The sequence below is a fragment of the Megascapheus bottae genome, chromosome 1 (assembly GCF_031878675.1).
Source record: "Megascapheus bottae isolate mThoBot1 chromosome 1, mThoBot2.hap1, whole genome shotgun sequence".
In the NCBI taxonomy this organism is placed as follows: domain Eukaryota; kingdom Metazoa; phylum Chordata; class Mammalia; order Rodentia; family Geomyidae; genus Megascapheus; species Megascapheus bottae.
The window spans coordinates 91,357,734-91,381,108 of NC_143509.1; the positions used below are offsets into that span (position 1 = coordinate 91,357,734).

General features: G+C 32.4%; 1 non-coding gene across 1 annotated transcript; it reads right to left on the reverse strand.

Annotated features, from left to right (window-relative positions):
* Window positions 1–812: 812 nt before the first annotated feature.
* Window positions 813–916, reverse strand: LOC150069583 (U6 spliceosomal RNA). The gene has a single exon (XR_016538632.1). It is a non-coding gene; the product is annotated as a U6 spliceosomal RNA (small nuclear RNA).
* Between the last annotated feature and the right edge of the window lie 22,459 nt (window positions 917–23,375).

A 23,375-nucleotide genomic window follows, 5' to 3' on the forward strand; every position in this document is an offset into this window, starting at 1 on the left:
GTATATATATATATAGATATAGATAGATAGATATAGATATAGATGTCACATTTTCTGTATCCATTCATCTGCAGTAGGACATCTGGATTGTTTCCATCGCCTGGCTATTGTGAATATTGCAGAGATAAACATAGCTGAGCAGGCGTCTTTATCATATCTGGGGTTATGATGTTCAGGACAGATGCCCTGGTGGTATGGTGGGATCATAGGGAAGGTCAATTTTCAGTTCTTTAAGAAACCTCAATAGTGCTCTCAGAGCTTACAATCCCACCAGCAGTGTAGTAGGGTTCCTTTTTTTCCACAACCCTGCCTGCATCTGTCATTGTCTGAGTTCAAAATCTTTGCCATTCTTGTTGGCGTAAGGTGGTATCTTAGAGTTTTATTTGCATTTCCCTTATGACCATGGATGATAAGCATTTTCTCCTATGCTTTTCTGCCATTTTAACCCCTTCTTTTGATAATTCTTTCTTTAGTTCCCTTGTCCATTTAATGAATGGTTTGTTGGGTTTGGGGGGATTAGTTTCTTAAGTTCCCTCTAGATACTGGATATTAAGCATTTGTCAGATGTATTATTGGTAAATATATTTTCCCAGTTGGTTGGCGGTCTCTCTACTGTTGCAACTATGCTTTCATATGTGCAGAAACTTTTTGTTTTTAGGTAGTCCCATTTGTAGAGTCTCTCTCCAAACTACTGTGTCCCCGGGATTCTGTTCAGGAATTTTTTGCCTGTGCCTATGAGTTCCAATGTCTCTCCAACTTTACTGTGTAGCAGTTTCAGTTTGACATTGAGGTCTTTGATCCATTTTGAATTAAAAAGTATGGAATGCTTCATGAATTTGTGTGTCATCCTTGTGCAGGGGCCATGCTAATCTTCTCTGTATCATTCCAATTTTAGTATATGTGCTGAAGTGAGCACTGTTTTTATTTTTTAAGAGAATTTTTGTATCTCTATCATGAGATACTTATTTTTAAGCTTAATTATATTGTCAGTGTCATGTTTAGAGGGTATACATTTACATACATAAGATAGTGAGGACATTTCTTATCTAACATTGTTGCCCCTTCCATCATTTTTCCACCATTTTTCCCTCTCCCATCCACCCCCTCATTTATAAAGTTCCTTTTGCTAGTATCCCTGTTGCATTGTTTTGCCCTGTATCCTTTCTCTCACCATACTGTTTCATTTCGTTTCACTCATTTAGATATTACAGGCACTATCAAGCACATTCGATTTACATTTACATTTGAATCTTTATATTTAAAATATTGTATAACCTGACAGCAAAGAGAAAATAGTCTGGTTTTTAAAGTGATTTTTTTTTGCACTTTGCTCACAAACATGTATCTGGTGACATATAAGCCTTCAACTATCTTATTTTATTAGCGTTTTTTAATTACATTGAAATACATGTCAAAGTGAAACCACTAATATGATTTATGTTCCTTAACAAGCGTAGTTAAAAATAAAACCAGTTGCTGTTTACAGATGATACCTTTAATAGTTAGCATTTTGTGTTTTTTTTTTCTATCATAATCTAATTTCTTCCTCCTTGGTTCACTGAGGCTATAAACCATTAGTGAAGTGGAAGGGCAGGGCGATCAAAACAGAGAATACTGAAAAGGTTGAAGTAGTAAAACACCTTTCCCAGGATATATGAGACATTAAGAATTTGATATTTTATGTTAGGACAGAGATTATACTGGGAAAGGAAAATGGCACAACAAGAAGATATCATTTTTAAATTGCTAGTTTTTAATGGCTCCATAGTTTAAAATTAATCTCTTTTTTTCTCAGAGCTTGAATAATATTTTATCATAATGTTGTTAAATTGAATTTATTTTAGTTTACCATAATTTCTTATATTATGTCTGACCTAAATATTCATATATAATATTATCTCAAACTGGCATATAGTTACAAACTTTAATACACACATGGAGTGATGCAGAGTAGACAAAGGTCAATATAAGAAATCTTTGTTTAACTAAGATTTTTTTCAAGTTCCATGAAACCAAATTCTTTAGAATCCTAAGAGAGCTACAGAAAAAAGATTTAATATATTCTTGAAACTGTTAAACGCTTAAAGTGTCAGATCATTATACTAATAGGATCATTTATCAACCTATACATTTATGAATCAAAATGTCACATTATTCCTGATAAATAAATATGTATAACTAATTATGCCAATTAAAATGCAAATCTGTTATTCCAAAACTTTACTATATATTTTAGTGTTCATATTTATATACAAAGGGTGGAATAAATGCCATGTTCTTACAAATAGCTTATATAAAAATATTGACAGTATTTTAAACTGACTCTGCTTAATTAATTTTCATCATTCCTCTGCTTTTTCACATCATATTCTCTTATAAGCATTTTTATTTTTCAGTGTTGCCATGTATCCTTTCACTTCTGTCAAAGATCTCACGTTTCTTTGAACACAAGTGCAAGTATGTAATTACATAGGAATGAAGTTTGAATGAACTGTAGTGAAAACTGATACATGTATTTTCTTATTTATTTAAGATTAGGGGAAATTTTATATGCATATAATTTGTATATTTGTATCTATTGTCAGAAAAAGATAAAGGAGGGAATATAAGCTATAGGACCTGACCTAAGATACTATAGTAATTTTTTTTCAAGCTTTAGAGACTGTGTTGCTGATTGAATCTTTGTGATATCTGTGATATAAGTATTTCTTTTACTTTTGAATTAAGATAAATTGTTTCTGAAAACAGAGATTAACTTAAAAATCACAGTCATAGCTGGGCACAGTGGCGCACACCTATATCCCTAGCTATTCAGGAGGCTGAGCTCTGAGGTTCAAAGCCAGCCCCAACACTAAAGAACAAGGGACTCTTATCTCCAATTAACCACTAGAAAATGGGAAGTGTGGCTGTGGCTCCAAAGGGTAGAGCTATAGCCTTGAGCTGAAGAGCTCAGGGACAGCGCCCAGGCAATGAGTTCAAGCTCCATAACCCACAAAAATTAACTATTTCGTTAATTAAATAAAATAAAATCAAAGTCATTTGAGGAACATTATAATTTCAGGTATAATATCCTATTTATGGAAAGAAAACAAAGATACTCTTCTATTTCTGGGTCCAAATGTTTATAATAGGAGGATAAATGTTTAAGAAAATTGAATAGCAATGATGTGAGGATAGATAGGTTGTCACCCATTCTATTAGTATAAAAATACTACAAATAACTGACTTTTTATCACTGAATACATGTTATTTTTCATTATTACTTTTTCTACCTATTGACACAAACAATTCTTTTTTTTCATTAGTTGTGGGACTTGAACTCTGGGCCTAGGCACTGTCCCTGAGCTCTTCAGCTAAAGGCTACCGCCCTACCCCTGGAGCCACATTGCCACTTCCCATTTTCTAATGGTTAATTGGAGATAAGAATCTCAGGTTCTTCAGTGCTAGACACATATAATTCTTTATAACCATTAAACAATAAAACATTAATTCCAAGTTTTTGGAGAGTTTATAGATGCATCAATACTTCAGTTTATGGTAGAATAGAAATATAAAGAATAATGTGACATGTCTAAAACAAGTGATATTTGCATTCTGTTTATTTCATAAGTCTAGAAACCAAGGCAGCAGTGGACTGGAAACAGACATATGAAGTGATATATGCACAGAACTTGCCTTGAGCCTGGATGAGGAAGGATACTAATAAATTCACAGGAATGACAGTAGGAAAAACTAAAGAAAATTTATTTCCTTAGATGAAACTAGGGGAAGTGCCACAGAATGATGACTTGGTCATTTCAAACATAGAAATTTCAAGAGACCCAAGATAAAAATTATGTGTAATAATTTCCTAGAGCAATTTTTATATCTTCCTGAAAGAAAACTAATAAGAGAATAACTGAAAAGAGGCTGTTTGAAAAGATTCTAAAGAATAGGATTATAATAATGCACAATCCAACCATTTGTAAGATAGTTTAGCTCTACATAAAACATATTGGGTAACCAAGTTAGATGGAGAAACATAACACCAACATAATGACGGAGAATAGAAAAATATCTGTAATGAAATTTAATTTCTGGCAAACATATGTTGAGCGTATGGGAAGTGAAATAGGAAAGAAAGAGTTTACTACTGATTATTAAATTGTTCGTTTATATTTAACCAGCCGAACCTCAAAAAAAAAGCCAGATTACTAATGAATAAAGAGAGAGACATAAAGCCAAAGAAGAACTTCAAGACTGAAGGAAATTTGGCACTCACAAAATAGCTCATCAGGGAGGTCAGAAATTTAGGAATAAAAATAAATGCAATCTTATTTCTACTTGGTTCATAGGGTTGTTGTCCGTATCAGTATAACGCTTTTAGGAAATTTCTTGGCTTTTTTGACCCATCCGGCAAAACTATCTTACCCTTACTCTTGAGATGTGTCAAATGGACACATCTCAAGAGACAAATCATGTCACCAACACTTTTGATAATGTTCAAAGTGTCCAATGTGACTTCAGCTGCTTAATAATACAATAATGAATAAAGATATTTATAATTTGATGGCTATACATAAATGAACCAATGAAAGTTTTTAAAAAAGGTTTGTAAAATCTAACATTTTATCAACTATTAAAAGTAGGAATCATTTTAAATTGGAGTAGGCAGAGTAACTTTGGCTAAGAGATTAATATTATATGCAAGACACAAGTAGAAGTAGAGACATTCGATATGCTAAAGAACTAGACAGAGATCATATTTTTAAATATCCTGGCAAAATGTCCTGGCAAGAAAACAACACAATACATTTGTAAGAGATATATTCTTGTGCTTCTGTGTTTGACCACTATTGGAAATTTAGATGTATTTCTCTATCTTCTAAATTTAGTCTACCAAAATTTCAAAATATTTGTTTTGAAAGTATTGCATGGATGATTTGTTCAGTGTCTGAAATTGTGTTTATAACTTTTATTAGTTTGGATTGACATATTTTTACCAAGACTCAAGTCTTCGGGACCTAGACTTTATTATTATCATTTACATAGATAAATAATTTTAGAGTAAGTATATTATTTTATTCTTCACCTGATCATGATATTACAGTTTCTATCTTGTCTGCAGAATTACATGTAAATGTCTTAATCATTGCTATCCTATAATCCATTGAATACATTACAATTTTTCTAGCTATACTTTGTGGCATAACATCTCTTGAACATCACCTAAAGTTCTATTTGCTTCATCCTAGCTCATTTCTTTTTTTCTTTAAATATTGACTTCATTCCTTTCTGTAGAAAATACTGTGCTTTCCTTAAGTATTGTTTATGTGATTTTTTTATTTGTAATTTTCTCTATCTGAAACTCTTCTGAAATCTTATGCCTTCATGTTGGTGTTTCATGATAACATACATTGATTACAGTATATTTTCTCTTAATTTATATACATAGTGAGAGTTTGAAAAAAATTGGAAGTGTAAAACTTAAAAGTAATTTGCTATAGTGAAACTATTTCAAATAGAAAAAAGTTTCAGAGAACTAGTAACAACAGATGTTGGAGGGGATGTGGCCAGGAGAGATCACTACAATACTGCTGGTGGGAGTGCAAACTTGTTCAACCACTATGGAAAGCAGTGTGGAAAGCAGTGCCTCAAAAGACTAAACATAGAACTCCCCTATGACCCAGCAATTCCACTACTAGGCATTTATCCAATTGTCCAGAAACAAGGTCAGACTAAATCCACTAGCACAACGATGTTCATTGCAGCACTATTTACCATAGCAAAGATATGGAACCAAACCAGATGTCCCTCAGTTGATGAGTGTATCAACAAGATTTGGTATCTTTACACAATGGAATTCTATGCTGCTGTCAGAAAGAATGACATCGCCCCATTTGTTAGGAAATGGAAAGACTTAGAAAAAATGATATTAAGTGAAGTAAGCCAGACTCAAAGGAAGATAGGCTCAATGGTTTCCCTCATTTGTCATAATCAGTAGAAACCTTTGTCTCTCCTAGCAGAGATTTGCAATAGAGCAAAACCTAGATACATAAGGCCATACAGTATGACGCTAAATGAAAGGACTCCTAGGATATAGAAACAAAAGCCATACAATGAGTGATTGTTGTCCTTAATGTACTATGTTATCTCTCATCTCTTTTGCTATCCCTTGATTATCTCATATTGTTACAGTATCTCACTTTGTTATCTGATATATTGGATATATTTGTATTTGGTTATTTGAAATTGGATAGGGAAGGGGGGAAAACAAGATGAGGGGTGTGGGTGGGTTGGAGGGAAATGGGGACCAAGACATGAGAAAGGGTATCAATGTACTTGAATTAATGTACCTTCTATCTGGCAAATATAATGTAACCCTGCTATGAATTACAATAAAAATATATGAAAAAAACAAAAAAAAGAAAAAAGTTTCAGAGAATCAGAAGGAAATAATGAGAGTTCTAATTCTTCTACCAGCTTATTGTTTAAATTCAGACAAAGACTAAGCACTTCATCTAGATACTGTCTTTAACAGTTTGAAGTGTTCAACAAGATAGTGCCTTTCATGTAATCTATTAGTAAAAGAACAGGGTGTGAAAACAGATACGTGATCGTATTTAAATTAATGGTGTTATTTCAAGCTTAAAAATTTCATTTAACGTTATATTTAAATATGACAGAGAGAGACATAGAAGAAAGCATATCACATGCTACATTATATATTAAAAACAGTCTTGCATTGACATATAATAGTATTTCATTAAATAAAAAATGTAAAAACACACGGTCATATAATAAATACACCTAATATTTAAATAACGAGTTGTAATTAGTTAGTTTGGCTTTGATTTTTATTTATTTATTTATTTATTTTCATATATTTTTATTGTAATTAATAGAAGTGTTACATTATATTCACCTGATAGAAGGTGCATTACTTTGCATACATTGATACTCTTTCTCATGTCTTGGTCCCCATTTCCCTCCTCCCTACCCCCACCCCTCATCTTGTTTTCCCCCCTTCCCTATCCAATTTCAAATAACCAAATACTCATTTATCTAATATATCAGATAACAAAGAGAAATACTGTAACAATATGAGATAACCAAGGGACAGCAAAAGAGATGAGAGATAACATAGTACATTAAGGACAACAATCACTTGTTATATGGTTTTTGTTTCTATATCCTGGTGGTCGTTACATTTAGCGTCATACTATAGAACTCCCCTATGACCCAGCAATTCCACTACTTGGCATTTACCCAATCGTCCAGAAACAAGGACATACTAAATCCACTAGCACAACGATATTTAATTATTTTTTATTTTAATGTTTTTGCCAGTCCTGGGCTTAAGCTCAGGGCCTGAGCACTCTCCTTCGATTTTCTCAAGGTTAGAACTCTACCACTTGAGCCTCAGCACCACTTCCAGCTTTTTGCTATGTTAATGGTACTCAGGAATCGAACACGGGACTTTGTGCATAGTAGGCAAGCATTCTACCACTAGTCCAAACTCATAGCCCTGATTCTTAATTTTCTCACTGAGGAAAGGTCAGTTTGACAGAGGGTCAAGTTCAAGCTGCACTGGTACTACCTATACAGCAGAAGCTGGTCTCAAACTCTCAATCCTTTGCTTAAAGCTCTGTAGGCTATGTGTTATACACATGTACCATCATTTATGGTTATTACATTCTATCAATTTTAATGCAGACAAGTTTATCAATTATTTTTTGTGAATTGTATCTTTACTATAGTATCAAAACAAATAACAGGGCCGGGAGTTTGGCCTAGTGGTTAAAGTGCTTGCCTGGCATGCACGAAGACCTGGGTTCGATTCCTCGGTACCACATACATAGCAAAAAGCCGGAAGTGGTGCTGAGGCTCAAGTGGTAGTGCTCTAGCCTTGAGAAAAAAATCCAAGGACAGTGCTCAGGCCCTGAGCTCAAGCCCAGGACTGGCAAAAAAAAAAAACAAAAACAAAAAAAAAAAACAAAAAAAAACAAATAACAAATATTAAAGATGAATCAAAGCCACTTCACATTTTTCTTTCTTGCTTTCTGTTTTGTTGTCTATTGCTCAGCTTTAGTATATTTTGTAAACTATGTAGAGATTTACTTTTTTGCATGTAGAAGTCCTGGTGTTTCATTACCAATTTTTCAAGTGATTGTCTCAGACATACTGCTTTCTTTATTTATTTTCAAAGACCAGTGGTTATGTTTAGGTCAATTTATTTCCAGGTCTTTTATTCATTGATTTGTTTGTTTCTTTATCACTATCATATTCATTTATACACGAGTATAGTTTTATGTTTGTTATTGTTATTACCACAAAAGCTGAACATAAAGTGTCAGTGAAGGAAGACCAATTAGCTCCAATGATAGACTATTTCGTGACTGAATTCCCACAGACCTGGCAAAATGAATCAGTGAACTGATTCTATATATGACATATATATAGAAGAAAAAAGCAACTCTTATCCAGTGGTCTAGAAGAATTTTTTTCATGAAATAGGATATTCAAATACTTTGTAAAAGTTCAAGTCAAGTGACATTCACTAACAAAAGATGAACAATACAGGATATCTGATGGCAGACAGAAGTATAAGTTGCCACAACTTTAACAAATTGATATTGACAGTTTTCAAGATTAAATTTTGAGTAAGTAAAACTTCATTTTCTAGAAAAACATTTTGTAAGGTTTAAAACTACACATTTGTCAAACTTCAAAGTATATAACATAAATAAAATATATTGTACATGCATAGAAGAAATTAAGATCTTTTAAATTACTAATAATTTTGGAAATGAATGTCAAGTTGAATTCAGTAACTTTCAGGTTCATGTTTTCATATTGTGATTAACTAGACAACAAATGATCTAGAGAAAGTATCATGTTGAATGACAGGGAAAATATTGGCTTTAGATTTAGATATAAGAAAGCAATGCTTGCTTTCTCCAATGTTGTGTAACCATGCACCGAATCCCCTAGTGAATGCAGAAAATAAGTAGCATATGCATTCTAAAACTTAATACAAAAATATTGTTCTTCCCTAGAAAATTCTCAGACTGGGAATATGATGCAGAATTCATGAAGGTGGATGTTTGTAGCATTTGAAAAAAATACTATGTGTAAAATCTGACTTGCTTACTTTGGTTTCTATGTAAAATAGTATGCTGTTCATTTTTTAGGGTTTTTTTTTCCCCTAGGAGACTTCACTGCTATATCAAGGTTAATTATTATGAAATAGTACATTCAATTTTCAGGGAAGAATAAAGGCAAAATCATTGAAATTAAAAATAAATGAATAAAACAAAACAAAAGCACATTCCCAGTAACATTTTCACATTTGATTATTGAAACATTTAACATAATTATAGAAGACAACCTAAATATCAATATCCAAAAGCCTATTTAAGTTTAGAGTTTATATGTTGACATATATGAAGAATACATGAATTTGTATATGCTATAGAAAGCATTGCTATGTTGATGAATTGTACTTTATCAGAAAAGAGTCAAAATTCCAAGAACAGATTGATATTTCCACAGGCAATGGAATTGTTTTCTATTGAGGGAGTTGATGCTACCTGATACAATTTACCAAGTACGGAAAACAAAAACACTAGTATGGCTCTCCTGAAAACACAGCCTTGAGCCTACTGTCAATTGCACCTGTGCATGTAATCTTACCTACATAGGAGGTTGAGATCTGAAGATGACAGTTCCAAGCTAGCTAGAGCAGGTAAGTACAGGAGACATTTATTTCCAATTAAGTACCAAAAAAAGCCAAAAGTAAAGTTGTGGCTCCAGTGGTAGAACACCAACATTGTGTGAAACATGTACAAGGAGAGCCTCAAGCCCTGAATTTATCACACAGCACTCACACACACACACACACACACACACACACACACACACACACACACACACAGATACATCTTTGTACATATACATTTATTGCATGAAAATAAAACTAAAATGAAGATTGTTAGAATGGAATAAGGCATAAGGTGAGTACTACTCTATTTTTAATCTGGCTTATATGTAATTTGTGATTCGCAGTTCCCTCGCCTGTATTTGGAGATAATGGTTTTACAGTTGCCTAACTATGCGATGAAAATCACAATAAAAACTAAATAAAATAATGTTTAACAAATTATCATACCGTATTTTCACTACAGTTTAATCAGCCATTGAAGCTTAATGAGAAATCAAGATGAATGACTGCAAAATCACTGGTATAAAAATGTCACACTGTAATTTTTAAAGTTCAGTAATTCCCTATATTCTCCTTTAAATATTAAGGTATCAACTGTTATTTTCTAGCATTATAGATTTTACAATAAAATCTAAATGACATGAAATGATACAGAAAAGTTCAATTGTGAGTTTCCTTTCAAACAAATTTTGTTTCTTACAGGGATGTAACATTAATGTAGCAGTTAAAAACTTAGTTAAAATGAGGAAGATGGTGGATTACTGCCAGAAGAAAATGACTTCTCCCATAAACAAGAGGGCTTAAGTAGGAAAAGTCAGATTAATTGAGAATATCAGACAGATTATAAGCAATAACACTATACCGAAATAAAAATGTGCTATTAAATAGTAAGCCTCTTGAAGTGGGGCCGGAGGGGGGGAAGCAAGCAACAGAATGAGGTTTTTATGTTTGTATGTTTATTTGGTTGGTTTTAATCTCCTGGCAGATTCTATAAATCTGGCATATCAATCTAAGAAGATATAATTCTGACAACCAGTTCTGGCATTTGTTAAAAGGCAAAGGAGCCTGCGGAAAAGGAAAGTCATTTCTAGGGGATCCCAAGAGGTGAAAGCAGTGGAACAGCAGAGCAGGTCCACAAGGTGGAACAGATCCTGGTCTGTTCAATAAATCAGGAAAGAGACCTGTACTGGCACTCAGGGACAGTGAGTGATACTCAAGCTCCACACAAGCTGAGAAACTGGCTCTGCATATTCCTGAAACATAACCCCCACTCACAGTGAAGGGGGGCACTGACTCCATGAGCCAGAGAGGGAACGATACAGAACGTTTTTAGGATGACCTGGCCCCTCAGGTGTGTCCCCTCCAGCTGGAGCAGAATGGATGAATTCCTTTGGGAACTCTGGCTAGTGTGACTGAAGGCCACAAACGAATCCCCTGAGGCCAGTGCTGCAGACTTCTTTCTCATGGCCTGGGGCTGTTTCAAAACAGCGGTTTTATAGATTTCTTTTGCTTGACTTCATTCAGGGACACAACCAGGATCCACCCCACGAAATTCTCGAGAAAGAAATACTTTCCTCTTCCACTGAAGGGATTACACTTACTCAACCAAAACCCTGGAGAGAGAGCTGAGATTGGAACAGAGATCAATTTCAATAGAAAGCCTAGTCGGCAACAAATTGTACTATCAATAAAGATAGAACTATTTTTTTGCCATTTTTTTTAGTTCTTATTACTTTGTTTTGGGTATGATCATATCAATAACCCCAAGTGACATAGTTTTACCATGGAGGCACACCGTATACTAGATTAGGAAAAACTATAACCAAGATGATTTTAATCTCCAAAAAAAAATTAACGATGTTTTTGACTTGGAATCTAATTTCAAAAACGAATGGAACAATGCTTGAAATTTTATTGGGACATTGCTCATTTAAATTATTCATATTTAAAAAATATATGTAGCAGTCTTGCCTACAATTGAGCAATGCAGAAATTGTATGCAAGCGTGCTGCAGAGATACAAAATGGACAGGTCAGCATCTGTCATTGCAAACCATATTAACAAATAGTTTAGCAATAGAAATCAAAGAACCATAAGACTCAGGTCTGTTTCATAAATACATAAAACATTAATATAATAAAATAAGACAATGAAATATGACCAGTTTGGTACAGCGATGTCAACTTACTAAAGGAATACAGAAAAAAATTATATAAACAAAACGTAGATTGAGAAAGATTTTTAACTTTTGCAGTTAATCATCAAAACTATTCATCACATTTACGAGTTAGACTTTCTAGAATGTCATATACGTATACCCCAAATGAATGCTGATTAAGACTTAGTAATAATTTCCTAATTTTGATGTCACTTATTCCAAAATCTAGACAAATTTTACTAGAGAAGGAAACATCCATTTATGATTTCAAATTCTTGATGTAAATTACCTACTTTCCAATGTAACTATAAAGGACTACATAAGCTGGGAAAGTTAAAAAATTTTACAGTAAATGTTTTGAAGTGCTTATATTGAAAACTGTCATGTCTGTAAAATAATATAATGACCCTTCAAAAATACAAATTTTATGATACCAATAAAATGGAATGTTTGATAAATTGATGTTTTTATAAAAATTATTGCAATCATTAATATAATAATTTATTTTCTCATTCATTTTGTTACCCTAATGAAAAATGCTTTGAATATCCTCTGAGTTTTAAAATAAAAAATAATTAAATTAGTTAGTAGCTATTTACATTTAAAATGATTTATGACAAAACATTATGCTAAGATCTCATAGGAAAATTTATAATGGTTTCAACGTGTTTCACATTGTAGGAAAAATACATTTACAATAAATTGCATTTATAATAAGACTCCCAGGAATGGCATTTGGCAGTGTACAACATAAATGGCTCTAAATTATTCTCAAAAGTTAAGAGTTATTTAATCATACATAAATACAAGAATGCATATCATTTTATTTCATGTTATATTAGTTCTGTTTCTCAATTTCCTGAACATGAAAATATTCTAATTGATTACACAAGCTAAGTTCTAAGTATAATTCCTACTTACAGAGTAATGAGTATTAAAATTATAACTATTTTCACTTGCACAAGTCTTACATATATAAATCCTTTCTTCTAATCTAAGATTGTGATTTTTAAATTTTTCTTTTTGTTATTTATAAAGGGAATGTATACAATGCAGTAATTAAGTCAACATACAGTGTCTGGATTTAGACCTGTGACTAAATTGAGACAAACATTTCATAAATAGTTCATATTTATTTATTTTTCTTTTTTTATTGTAATTAGTAAAAGGGTTACATGATATTTGCCAGATAGAAGGTGCATTAATTCACATACATTGACACCCTTTCACATGTCTTGGTACCCATTACCCTCACCCCCCACACTTCCCACCCGTCTTGGTTTTCCCCCCTTCCCTATCAAATTTCAAATAACCAAATACAAATAAATTCAATATATCAGATAACAAAGTGAGATACTGTAAGAATATGAGATAACCAAGGGACAGCAAAGGAGATGAGAGACAACATAGTACATTAAGGACAACAATCATTCGTTATATGGCTTTTGTTTCAATATCCTGGAGGTCCTTTCAATTAGCTTCATACTAAATGGCCTTATGTATCAAGGTTTTGCTCTATTGCAAATCTCTGCTAGTAGTGCCCAAGGTTTCTACTGATTATGACAAATGAGGGAAACCATTGAGCCTAAGTCCCTTTGAGTCTGGCTTACTTCACTTAATATGATTTTTTCTAAGTCTTTCCATTTCCTAACAAATGGGGCAATGTCATTCTTTCTGACAGCAGCATAGAATTCCATTGTGTACAAATACCACAACTTGTTGATCCACTCATCAACTGAGGGACATCTGGTTTGGTTCCATATTTTTGCTATGGTGAATAGTGCTGCAATAAACATTGTTGTGCTAGTGGATTTAGTATGCCCTTGTTTCTGGATGGTTGGGTAAATGTCAAGTAGTGGAATTGCTGGGTCATAGGGGAGTTCTATGTTTAGCCTTTTGAGGCACTGCCACACTGCTTTCCATAGTGGTTGAACGAGTTTGCACTCCCACCAACAGTGTAGTAGTGATCCCTCCTGGCCACATCCCCTCCAGCATCTGTTATTATTCCTTTTCCTGATCTTGGCCATTCTAACTGGAGTGAGGTGGAATCTTAGAGTTGTTTTGATTTGCATTTCTTTTATGACCAGAGATGTTGAGCATTTCTTCATGTGTCTATCGGCCATTTTTGTTTCTTCTTCAGAGAAGACTCTCTTTAAGTCTTTGGCACATTTTTAATGGGATGGTTGTTACTTTGGAGATTGGTTTTGGAGTGATTCAATTTTTTGAGTTGTTGATATATTTTAGATATGAGGCCTTTGTCCATTGTTTGGTTGGTGAAGATCTTTTCCCACTCTGTAGGCTTCCTAATTAATTTACTAGCTATGTCCTTTGCCATACAAAAGCTCCGCAGTTTAATGTAGTCCTACTTATCCAGCCTTTCTCTGATTTGTTGTGATTCTTGGTCCTTATTAAGAAAGTTTCTACCTGTGCCAAGGAGGCCTAGTGTATCTCCTATTCCTTCCTGTAAAGTTTTCAGTGTGTCAGCTTTTACCTACAGGTCTTTGATCCATTTGGAGTTAATTCTAGTACAAGGTGACAAAGAAGGATCCAACTTTAGTTTTCTGCAGGTGCTTAACCAGTTCTGCCAGCACAACAAGCATAAAGGGGATCCAAGTAGGGAAAGAGGAAATAAAACTATCCCACTTTGCAGATGACATGATTCTGTATTTAAAGAATCCTATAGACTCTAATCCCAAGCTCCTTGAGTTGATTCAAAACTTTGGAAGAGTAGCAGGCTATAAAATCAACCCTCAAAATCAACTGCCTTCCTTTACGCCAACAGTGAGAGGAACAAGGCAATAATCAGGAAAGCAACTCCTTTCACAATAGCCTCAAAGAAAATAAAGTACCTAAGAATTAGCTTAACTAGGAATGTAAAGGACCTTTTTGATGAAAACTTTAAAAACCTTAAAAAGGAAATTAAAACAGAACTACGGAAATGGAAAAACCTCCCATGCTCCTGGATTGGAAGAATCAACATTGTGAAAATGACAATCTTGCCAAGGGCTATCTACAGATTCAACTCAATACCCATCAATATCCCAATGGCATTCTTTAAAGAAATAGAAGAGGCAATTCAAAATTTCATATGGAATAATAAAAGACCCCATATAGCAAAAACACTTCTTAGCAGAAAGAACAGCGCTGGAGGAATTTCAATTCCAGACTTTAGACTCTATTACAGAGCTGTAATTATCAAAACAGCTTGGTACTGGCACAAGAACAGGCCTGTAGACCAATGGAATAGAACTGAGGACCCAGATATTAAACCACAGACCTATGGCCACCTAATCTTTGACAAGGGAGCCAAAAAAATAGAATGGAAGAAAGACAGCCTCTTCAACAAATAGTTCATATTTAAAGAGAAGTGTTACTAGAATTTTAGATTCCACTGCTTTTACTGTAGTGAAAAATCTTGTATCAGAGTATATCTTCTTATGTCTAAAAGAAATTCATGAATAAATATATAATGTGCAAGCTAAATATTTTATTTTCACCCATCTTGATATCAGTCAATTCAGTATGTTTTAAATATGTTCTCCCAAATCCATCAGTCAAAAGTTAGTGGTCAATATCACCATGTTATAAGGTGGATGAAAATATTCAGATCATAAATTTGTGTCTCCATAAACAGATGCCAGTATTAAAAGTGTTTTCAAGAGTAAGCTCTCTCATTTTTCCACCATTTTGCTTTTCCAGGGATCAGCATTCATAGGAAATTTAGGGCTTTATTCCGATATGACTTGTTTCTTAAAAGGAAGATAATGAGAAGGAAAATTCTGAAAAGTTATGAGGATACAATGAGAAAATTATGTGCGCATTCTGTATACATGTATATATGAAAAATAGGTATATAATGGATCTGCATAGTGCATATGTAAACTGTCTCTTTTCCTTTTCATAAGTGGTTTAATATATCCTCATTTCAGATCATGAGTGAAGGACTTTTACTTAAAAGTTGTAGATCAATATTTATCATCAAATTTAATATGTGGATTTAATGGGAAGTAATGTCTAAAGACAATGCTCCCATTTTATTGAGTCACCGATAAAAATTTACAAAAAGGAACAGAGTAAGACAAGCAGTATGAAGATCTTTCTTCACCTCAAGTGCGAAAAGACACAACTCTCTTTAAAATTTCATTGAAGTATAGAATTTCCTGGACTGAGAGAAACGTGGAAGGGAGCAATCACATATATCAACCATCAAAGCAGTTTAATTAAATATAAAAATTGATATACATATGTATGATTTTATAAATTTGTTTTATAACTTTCCAAATCAAGATTATATAATATATCAAAAATTAGCAAGCATAATGTTTATTTAAGGCATTTGTCACAAAAGTGGCTTTAAATTTTAGTTAAATGTGAAAATAATTTCTAGTTAGGACAGTGTTCATGAAAAAAGTAGTGATTTACCCAGAGATGCCCTATCAATGTATAATTAAAAGTTTTTATGGAAAAATGCATATTTCTAGGCAAAATGAGAATAATTATAGGCTCCAGGGTTTTCAAATATAATACATCTGAATCACAAAATGGATTTTGACTTTCTGCTCAGAACTGGCTTAGGAATCTATTAAAATATTATCAGGAGATTAGGCTGTCAGAGCTGGAGAAGAATAAAAGATGTGAGCACACAAAATTACAGCTTTGCAATTTTAGAGTAATTTAAATCTGATGTATTTCTTTTAAATTCTGCTAATAATTTTTTCAACAGAACACCATTCAAAATTATATTCTTTTAATAGTGATATCAAGGTCTTGAAATTATATTAACCAAATCAGTTATATCCACTTTTTTGGAATTTGTAACATGATAGAAAAAAAGTTGAAATCAGATATTCTCATGTGAAGACATTCAGTTTTACTATAGTTTGGAAAATTAGGTTACAATTATTTTAATACATGGTTTCTATCTTCAGCACTAACTTTATCCATTTCTGTATCTGATAGTCACAATTACATAATCTGTACTGAATGACACCCACTGTAGTATATTCAAAGCAATGAATTGTTTTGTAAATGAGAGAAGGTAATGCTTGATTAGTTCACTTTAGGTTAATGTATCTTGAGAGTCCCTCTGTAATTCTATGAAGAATAATTCCTGTAGTTATACATTAAGTGTAAATTATCTCAGAAAATGAATAGCACATAAATTAGTATGTCATTGGTTCACTTCCATTAAATAAGTAGCTGCTTATAACTTGTCAATATGAGTTTTGAGAAGTTACTTTAGTCCAAATTTTTGTAATAAATATTTAGTATAAATTTAGACAATTTAATATTAATTTTCTTTGCAAAAACATTTGACTAAATAAGACAATTCAGAAAATTCATCATTTGTTAACTTTTTAAAAATTACCACCAAAAAAGTGTAATTAATAGACATTAATGGAAAAGCATGAAGTAAGACAGTTATATATATGTGAAGAGACTGAAACACTTGAAATAATAATTGATACTCAAATCTCAATATAGAACATTCTTCTGACAATACATGTACTCAAGGTAAAGATTATATACAATAAATTATATTAGTTATAATTCTATGAAATGATACAGATGTATTTTAAAATTTCATATTTGTTTATATAACTTATTTAAGACTTCCATATTAGTTTATACAATGTAATTATCATATTGTCATTTGACCTATAAATTGATGGTGAGTTTTTAATACAGAAAATATTGAGTTTTTGTTTTGTTTTTATTTCTTGTTTTTTTTGGGGGGGGCCAGTCCTGTGCTTGGGCTCAGGGCTTGAGCACTGTCCCTCGATTTTCTCAAGGCTAGGGCTCTACCACTTGAGCCACAGCACCACTTCTGCCTTTTTTCTATGTATGTGGTAGTGAGGAATCGAACCCGGGTCTTCGTGCATGGTAGGTAAGCACTCTACCACTAAGCCAAACTCTGGGCCCCTTGTTTTTACTTCTTTTTATACTTATTTTCTGCCAGGTTTTTGTTAATATTCAATTGTATGACATTATTTCATATACGTATATATTGTATTTAAACCTGCTTTATTCTCAGTACTGTCTTTGCTTTGCCTCCCTGATCCAGCTGAAATTCTTATGAATTACTATTTTTACTGCAGACATTTGTCCCTCTGTCTACTGATACTACCACTGTAGTGTTAATTTTTCTGGACAGTCACAGAAAACTTTTGGTTTTCATATCAATACTCATAGTTTCCTACTTATGTAACTAAGTATTTTTCTTCTAACATCATCAGTGGTTTTCCTTAAATTTTCATCATATTTGTGATATTTTTAAAATGTAAATCACACTGACAGCATATAGTTGAATTTTGTATTTTGAAGGCTGTTGACAATGTCTTAGTATAATCATACTTAATATTAACTATATAGTAACCTGCAAATGAGTGCTAGCTTTTAAAATCTGGATGGAACTACAATTGAATCACTTTCATATAATAAATTTAATTGATACAGTAAAGTAATATTAGCAGGTACACATAGTATGGAATTTCAGATATTGACTTCGTGTGACTACTTATAAAATTTTTAAGTGGGAATAATTAAAAATTTTCATATATGGGATAAAGTATAAATTCTGGTCTGATTTTTAGGAATTTTATAAGACCCTACTACATTCTCATATATCTGATTTCAGTGAGAACTATCAGACAATGATAGTTTTGTATAGGAAATCTCAATTTGTCAGTTGTTTGACAGAACTACAAATTTGCTGGGAATATTGTTTTTAGTATATATAGTTTCAACAAATGAGACATTATTGTTTTAGTGTGAAATGAAAGGCTTAGAGGGATGCAAAACCAATGAAACAAAATACTTAAAAATTATACACTGATAGTCCAGGTATCATTTGAGCTTCACAATTGTCCTTTTGTAATTCAGTGAGGTAAAGTCATACCTTTTCCCAATTCTGTAGAAAGAACAGTCAATTCAAGTGTCTCAGAAAGCCATTATCAAATGCTTGTCCTAGCAATTAAGATCTACTTAACCTTGAATCTTATCTAGGAAATATAGCCTTCCTAGAATCTTATCTATAAAATGAAGATAAATTGAAGGTGATCATTTATGTGTTGTAGTGGTACACATAGTATAAAGGCATCATATTCAATTTTTAATAAAAATATAAGTACATGATAATGTTTACTGTTTTATTAGGATTAGCTTTTATTTTTTCTGTGGACAGGATGTATATATATATATGTATGTGTTAAACATATATGTACATATATATGATTCTAATTAATTAGATACAGTGCTGAACATAATGCCAGTATAATTTTACCAAGCCTGTAGTTTTGCTTGCTTAAGGAAAACAGCAAGGAAGGAATTGCACTTTGGATCTATCTATTGATTAACTTGCAGAGGTGGTACTGAGAGATTGCACATTAATTAAACTGTCTTAGACTATGTTAATTATTCTTATCACTCAGTCTGGCTTTGTTTGTGTGTATTTGTGTCTGCCAACATGTGAGTGTATATGTGGGTGGGTGATACAATAATGAGAATATCTCTGTTACAATTCTTGAAGTTAATTAAAAACTAAGATAAGTAGAAATTATTATCTCTTCTCTTATTTTTTTTCTGTTAATTCATTTTAAAAGGATTTTCCATTCAGGAATGAAATGCTTGCTAGATGTTTGCATCTGCTTGTCTTCTATAAGCTAATGTGGTATATTTAATTAAGTTTATTTGTTTCTAATTTTACAGTTAATTTGAAGTAGAAATACTTTGATTCCTACATAAGAGCTTGCAAAATAAAATGCTAAGGCTGTAGTAATTTTTCCTTCTGAGGAATAGGCATTTTTAATCAAAATGAATTACATATAAGAACAAATTATCAACAATTTTTCTTTTGTATCTTAATGGAAAAGAAAATGGATGTTAAGAAAGAAATATGTTTTGAATTAACATTTGATAAAATGTCTTATAAATGTTCAGATTTCTTATTGTGTTTTATATCAAAGCATGATAAACTATTTTGCCCATCTTACAATAGTTACTGAAACAATTTTATGATCTTTATTTCTTTGAGGATAGACATGGAATTGGAAAAGAAAAGGTTACAAATTGTTATTTTCCCCAAACAATGCTTTTCATTTTTGCCAATATTTAATTATTTAAAATAAATTCATTAAGTGTAACTTATAATTTAATATTCCATAAATATATGCTCTTAGATAAACTGTATATTTAAAGTGTATAAGTAAAGTTTAATTTATCTTTGTTTTTCTGTCTCTTTTTCTCCTTTGTTGTGCTTATACTGGGGCTTGAATTCAAATTTTTATGATGTAATTTTTAGCTTTTCCAGTCAAGGCTGGGACTCTAACATATAAACCAATGCTTCACAATTTAATAATTTAATAAATAAAAATTTTACCTATTTTTGTGCTCAAATTTCATTAACTCATCAACCTCTACTATCATCCTAAAACCTAGTGTCCTCAAACAACATTGATGGAATTTATTATTTTGCAATAGAATAATTCTGAATGCAAATCTTAGCAGCATTCATCTGTATTAGTGTTTACATCTGGTATTGGTAATATTCTAGACACATCTGAGCTCCACTACTGGCTATTGAGTGATGTAGGAATGACATTGAACTAAGACTATTTCATTATGTAGAAAATGTTCAAGGCTGTATCATATGGTGGTAAAGGAGCTGATTTTAAGAACACAAAGAAATTAGAAGACTTGATAATACAGAAAGAATTCTCACATCCCTTTTTATACCATGCTTGCTCTTATTTTATGTCCCAAACATGAGATATAAGACTTTTAGAGTCTATATGTTAAAATGTCAAACCACATCACAGGAAGCAAATTTGGATACACGTGGGCCCAGTAACTGCAACAATGTAGTGTTTCCTAAGCTATTCCCAAGAACATACTTGCTTTGCCCAATAACATTTCATTAACTATTTCACATAGTCACCAATCTTGTCAATTAGTCAAAATAGCACGGTAAAAGTCCCGAATCTTATGTGGACTCACAGTTGGAATCCGGTCTAGACAGAACATTATATTGAAAGACACATTTTCTACTCTGTGTACACTAAATTTCCCATAGTGATATGATAGAATGAACACAAGTGCTGCCTTGTGAGAAGACACTGAAGGAGCCACATGAGTTCCCTCATTACTAATTCTAAAATTAAAATAGATACCCTCATGTGAAGCTCAGTGGCACATTTTTACTAACCTGTGTTTTGTCCCCAATAATCAATTATGCTTTCAAGACATCTGTTGATCAGTTGATGCCAGTGTCTCCAGAGACTTGGACTATACTCTCATTATGATTTTACAGAATGTAACTCATGTATTCAGATTAAGAGAGCTAAAGAACGGAAGACTACGGAACCCATCCATGTCTCAGTATTTTTCATCAGATACTATTTGAGTCCATGCTTGCGATGGTTTCAGGAGACAATGCTTCAGTGGATATGTTTGTTGTAAACTTTTTAGTGCAGGTGCTCCCGAACAAAGCCCTCTTGCGTAGCAACTTACTGAGCTCATTCTACTTGACTATCTTTCTAGCTAAAGAAGAAACAGTTACAATAATTACCTTCCTATTCATTCGATTTCAAGCATGATTGAAGTACATTTGATAAATACTTGTAAGTTGAATCTTTTATATTTACGTATTCATTTTCCCATGTAACCCGTTTCTTTGCAGTGATTTTTTTCACACAATATTCAACACTTATTCTGAGTAAAAATTTCTACCTTCAATACTCACTAATAAGTGTTTGTCAATTAGTCTAGTGAGGTTGTGCGTAATTATACTAGATAGCAAAGCAGATCACAATTTGGGCAACAAGAAATTATAGTTAGTGTTTTATGATTGAAGATTTATTTTTCAAATAACTGTGTAGATCATTATAACTATTTTATTTTTAAATAGTTACTATAAAGGAAGAATCATTTCTAAAATGAAAGTTTCATATTCTAGATATGTTTTTTTCATTCATGCCTTTCAAATTTAATGTAGAATAAACAACCAGAAAGAACATATCTATGAGATTTCTTCAGCTGTTTGGATCTATGAAATACTTTCTCTCTTCCTTTTCCAAATAAACTGAAAGTATTTCTCTCTGCCTTTTCAAAATAAACTGAAAGTATGAGTGTAATTCTCAAGATTAATTATTACCCTGAATTCTCAGCAATTTAAAGAAAGTTTGAAAATGCTTAGAATTTTTCTAACTCATGCAAAGAAACAATGAAACAGAGGGGCAAAACAAATTACAATGTTTTTTCTTTATTCTGAAAGCATAAACTTCTTCAACTAGCATTATTCTTTTCTAATGATTTAGTTAAAATCATTCTGCTAATCTACTTTACATGTTAATCTACATTATATGAGTGATGGATTGTAGTGAATAAAATAATCTTCTCCTTGCAGCATTATGAGAGTTATCGCCATGCATTGCTGATTTTCACAGCTCTGCCAACTTTCCAAAGGTAACTTCTATTGCTTTGTAAGTAAATTTTCACTGTTAGTTGATGCAGAGTTAAATGAGAAATGGAATGGCACAAGAGTTAGCACTTTTTATTTTCTTAGAATAAGTGATGCAATTTTTGCCCTTGAGTCATCCTCAAAACAGAAGGAAGTGGGACAGATACCCACTATTTAAGTTTCTAAGAGTTGTTAAAATGCAAACAAAATATATTAACATCTTCAGATGTTATTAATAGTTTGAGTATCACTGACAACCGTGGAAGCCCATTCACATAGTTATGAGGTACAACACTATAAAATGTTGGAATAAATTGCCTGTCAAAGGAGCTGGTGTTCTTGAAATAATACAAGTGTTGAGAGGAAAGGTAATTTTTGACTTTTAGATAATCACCATCATCCCAATCTTCCTGAAATTTCCAGCACGTCATTTCACAGTTTTGCATTTTGTGTCTTGTAGAATCACTGGGGAAAGAAAAAGGATCATGAATTCATTGAAGTGTTGTCTGAACATGCAGATCATTGCATGTGCTCTAAATGTACACTGCTGTGTTTTTATTTATTTTCTGAAACTTCACGTATATTCATGCAATTGCACCAAGTACATCATGGCACTGAGTCTAGATGTGACAGCAGCTGCTTTTTTTCTCCTTTCCTTCTTCCTTTCTATCCATGGCTTCTTTTTCATGTTGGGTGAGTTTATTTTATTTTGCATGCATTTTCCTTTTTTATGTCCTTCATATAGGTTATTTCTTCTTCAATATGCTTTCTTCACCTGCTGCAATTTCGTTTTAATGACAATAGTAGGTTTTTACATTTTTAAAGTTAGTTGAGGACATTTTAAATGAGTACCATAAAAATATTTTGTTCTAAGGTATCGTCATCTGTTTATTTTACTTCATTGTTTTATTTCTCTCTGCTTATAAAGGAATTAAAAATACTGAAATGAAAAATATTTAATTCAAATGGCTCAGCCATTTGATTTTTCGTAAAAATCAGCCTTCTAGGCAGGGATGTGACCAGGAGAGATCGCTATTACACTGTTTGTGGGTGGGGGT